The following is a 4880-nucleotide window of genomic DNA, read 5'->3' as shown; positions in this document are numbered from 1 at the left end:
CTCTTCGTTCTGTATATGGAGCCTCTGGGGGCTGCCATTAGGGCAGACACAGGGGTGGAAGGTTTGCTGATCCCTGGAAGTGGTGGGTTGCGTGTTAAGATGACGCAGTACGCCGACGACACTTCCTTGCTGTTGTGCAAGGACTCGTGCCTGACAAGGTCCCTTGCCATCTTTGGGGATTTCACCCGAGCGTCGGGAGCAGTTCTGAACCATGCAAAGTCTTCCGTCAAGTTTTTCGGAAGATGGCGCGGTAGAACGGATGTGCCTGGGGGGTTATCTCTCTGTGAGGGGGCCCTGAGGATTCTCGAGGTCCATTTTGAGACCTCCGGCTCAGCGACGCTAAACTGGAACATGCGTATTGCAGTGGTACAGAGGAAGCTAGCAATGTGGAAAGCTAGGTATTTGTCTTTTATGGGCAAAGTCCTGGTCCTAAAGGTGGATGTGTTGCCGTCTCTTTTGTATTTGGCGTACATCTACCCATTGCCGGCTTGTCTGAGGAGGCCTCTAGTGAGGCTTGTGTTTCAGTTTATGTGGAGTGGCAGGTGCGAGTGGGTCACCAGGGCACGCATGATCTGTCCCATCGGGGAGGGAGGTAGGGGGGTACCACATTTCCCCCTCAAGCTGGACACAATTTTTGTTTCTTTCTTGTTAACGGAGCTTGCTCAGCCAGTGATACACCCGTCCGGTTACCTCCTGCGGGTGTTTTTCTCGTATCAGGCGAGAAGCATAATGGTGTGGTCTAACACGGGTCCTCGGGCGGAACAGCTGCCGTGGCACTTTGGTCATGCGGCCAAGTGGCTGCGTGCGCACCCTGAGGTTGAAGTTGCCCGAGTAGGTTTAGATCACAGGCACCTGTACGAGGAGGTCAGAAAGGCAGGGAGTCCGGCTCCTGTAGTGGGCATCTCGGAAGTGGTCTGGGAGGGAGTGCAGGCGCGGGGTCTGGATAACAGGCTCAAGGACCTGAATTGGTTGAGCCTTCATAAGTGTTTGCCGGTACGTTCCATCTTGCACCGGTATAATTTGGTGCAATCCCCCACCTGTCTAAGATCCTCTTGTGGCAGGGAGGAGACTGTGCGCCATGTCTTTTGGGACTGTGCCTTTGCCGGAGTAGTATGGGCTAGGGCACGGGTGTTGTTAGGTTTGGTAAAGAGGGATTTTGTATTGACGTGGGCCAGGTTAGAGAGGGGTGTAGGGAGAGCGAGAAGGACGGATAGGGACAGGTTTCTGCTCTGGCTTCTCATGAGTCTCTTTAAACGGGGGCTGTGGGAAGCAAGGCAGAACATGATGAAGACAGGGAGAGATTGGGGGGTGGAAGGGATAGTGAGGAGGGTGGAAGGAGATTTGAGGGGGAGGATGAAGAGGGAGGAGAGGAAGTGGGGGCAGCATGCTGCTCGGGAGAGGTGGAAGGGGGGTTTAGGGCTGGGTGTCATTTAGATTTGTAAGAGGATAGATTAGGGACAGGGAGATAGGGAGAGGTATTTTGTAGGGTGACGGGGAGGGAAGATGCTCCCCTGAGGTTTTGTTTGGGGTTTATGTTTTAGTTTAATTAGTTTATTTAAAATACCATAATTTGTGTATGTATGTAAATTATGAGTTGTAAAGAATGAATGGTATTGAAGATAATAAATTATTTTTATTAAAAAACATTTTTTAAAGATAGGCTGTATAGGTTTTCGCGTTTCGTTTGTTGTTTTGTTATTTAGTTATTTTCATGTCTCGTTCATTTTCATTAAAGAACATGAGTAACCACCACGCCGCATTTTGGTCCGACTCTCTTTCTACAGACAAACTTTCTACTCGACCCCGCCCTATGCAACTGGGTCCTGGACTTTCTGACGGGCCGCACCCAGGTGGTGAAGGTAGGAAACAACATCTCCACCCCACTGATCCTCAACACTGGGGCCCCACAAGAATGCGTTCTCAGCCCTCTCCTGTACTCTCTGTTCACCCATGACTGCGTGACCATGCACGCCTCCAACTCAATCATTAAGTTTGCAGACGACACTACAGTGGTAGGCTTGATTACCCCCCCATCCACATCGACGGGACAGTTGTGGAGAAGGTAGAACGTTTTATGTTCCTCAGCGTACAATCATGGCCAAAAGTTTTGAGAATTACACAAATATTAATTTCCACAAAGTTTGCTGCTTCAGTGTCCTTAGATATTTTTGTCAGATGTTACTATGGAATACTGAAGTATAATTACAAGCATGTCATAAGTGTCAAAGGCTTTTATTGATAATTACATGAAGTTGATGCAAAGAGTCAATATTCACAGTGTTGACCTTTCTTTTTCAAGACCTCTGCAATCCACCCTGGCATGCTGTCAATTAACTTCTGGGCCACATCCTGACTGATGGCAGCCCATTCTTGCATAATCAATGCTTGGAGTTTGTCAGAATTTGTTGGTTTTTGTTTGTCCACCCGCCTCTTGAGGATTGACCACAAGTTCTCAATGGGATTAAGGTCTAGGGAGTTTCCTGGCCATGGACCCAAAATATCGATGTTTTGTTCCCCGAGCCACTTAGTTATCACTTTTGCCTTATGGCAAGGTGCTCCATCATGCTGGAAAAGGCATTGTTCGTCACCAAACTGTTCTTGGATGGTTGGGAGAAGTTGCTCTCAGAGGATGTGTTGGTACCATTCAAAATTGTGAGTGAGCCCACTCCGTTGGCTGAGAAGCAACCCCACACATGAATGGTCTCAGGATGCTTTACTGTTGGCATGACACAGGACTGATGGTAGCGCTCACCTTGTCTTCTCCGGACAAGTTTTTTTCCGGATGCCCCAAACATTCGGAAAGGGGATTCATCTGAGAAAATGACTTTACCCCCGTCCTCAGCAGTCCAATCCCTGTACCTTTTGCAGAATATCAGTCTGTCCCTGACGTTTTTACTGGAGAGAAATGGCTTCTTTGCTGCCCTTCTTGACACCAGGTCATCCTCCAAAAGTCTTCGCCTCACTGTGCATGCAGATGCACTCACACCTGCTGCCATTCCTGAGCAAGCTCTGTACTGGTGGTGCCCCAATCCCACAGCTGAATCAACTTTAGGAGACAGTACTGGCTCTTGCTGGAATTTCTTGGGCACTCTGAAGCCTTCTTCACAACAATTGAACCGCTCTCCTTGAAGTTCTTGATGATCCAATAAATGGTTGATTTAGGTGAAATCTTACTGGCAGCAATATCCTTGCCTGTGAAGCTCTTTTTGTAGAAAGCAATGATGACGGCACGTGTTTCCTTGCAGGGAACCATGGTTGACAGAGGAAGAACAATGATTACAAGCACCGCCCTCCAGTCTGTTTTTTGAACTCAATCAGCATGACAGAGTGATCTCCAGCCTTGTCCTCGTCAACACTCACACCTGTGTTAACGAGAAAATCACTGACATGATATCAGCTGGTCCTTTTATGGCAGGGCTGAAATGCAGTGGAAATGTTTTTGGGGGATTCAGTTCATTTGCATGGCAAATAGGACTTTGCAATTAATTGCAATTCATCTTCATAACATTCTGGAGTATATGCAAATTGCCATCATACAAACTGAGGCAGCAGACTTTGTGAAAATTAATATTTGTGTCATTCTCAAATCAAATTTTGGCCACGACTGTACACATCACAGACAAACTGAAATGGTCCACCCACACAGCCAGCCTGGTGAAGAAGGTGCAACAGGGCCTCTTCAACCTCAGGAGGCTTAAGAAATTTGTCTTGTCACCTAAAACCCTCACAAACTTTTACAGATGGACAATCAAGAATTTCCTGTTGGGTTGTATCACCACCTGGTACGGCAACTGCACCGCCCTCAACCGCAAGGCTCTCCAGAGGGCAGTGCGGTCTGCACAACGCATCACCAGGGGCAAACTACCTGCCCTCCAGGACACCTACACCACCCGATATCACAGGAAGGCCAAAAAGATAATCAAGGACAACAACCACCCGAGCCACTGCTTGTTCACCCCGCTATCATCCAGAAGGCGAGGTCAGTACAGGTGCATCAAAGCTGGGACCGAGAGACTGAAAAACAGCTTCAATCTCAAGGTCATCAGACTGTTAAACAGCCATCACGAACATAAAGAGGCAATGACCCTGAGCACACAGCCAAGACAACGCAGGAGTGGCTTTGTGACAAGTCTCTGAATGTACTTGAGTGGTCCAGCCAGAGCCCGGACTTGAACATCTCTGAAGAGACCTGAAAATAGCTGTGCAGCAACCCTCCCCATCCAACCTGACAGAGCTTGAGAGGATCTGCAGAGAGGAATGGGAGAAACTCACCAAATACAGGTGTGCCAAGCTTGTAGCGTCATACCCAAGAAGGCTGTAATCGCTGCCAAAGGTGCTTCAACAAAGTTCTGAGTAAAGGGTCTGAATACTTAGGTAAATGTAAAATTGTGTTTTTTTATAAATTTAATCTAAAAACCTATATTTGCTTTGTCATTATGGGTAGATTGGTGTGGAAAAAATAACCATTTCATCAATTTTAGAATAAGGCAGTAACGTAACAAAATGTGGAACAAGTCAAGGAGTCTGAATACTTTCTGCATGCTCTGCATGTGTATCACACTTCCCATCGGGAGAGAGAGACCCATTTTGGCTGGTGTTGCAGTAAAAATGGTTTTCATTTCACAAACACAATTCTGTAGGCACACAGTGTGAAAATAAAGTCAAATTATCTTCTGAGCAAATCAATTGTGAGATTGTGTTTTTTCTGTCCCCACCCGGTTCCCCTCTCAAATTCAAATGTTAATTGGCTGCAACGATGGATTGTGTCATTAATCTGAATATTTAACGCACTGTGACTTTTGAGCGTCACAGACAAAGATTTTTACGTTGGATTGTTCTCATCACACAAATGGCAACAATGATGTCAAGGGAAACATTAG

This window comes from Oncorhynchus gorbuscha, linkage group LG20 (assembly GCF_021184085.1).
Source record: "Oncorhynchus gorbuscha isolate QuinsamMale2020 ecotype Even-year linkage group LG20, OgorEven_v1.0, whole genome shotgun sequence".
Classification (NCBI taxonomy): Eukaryota; Metazoa; Chordata; class Actinopteri; order Salmoniformes; family Salmonidae; genus Oncorhynchus; species Oncorhynchus gorbuscha.
The sequence above is the reverse complement of the archived record's forward strand: the minus strand, read 5'-3'. Positions refer to the sequence as shown.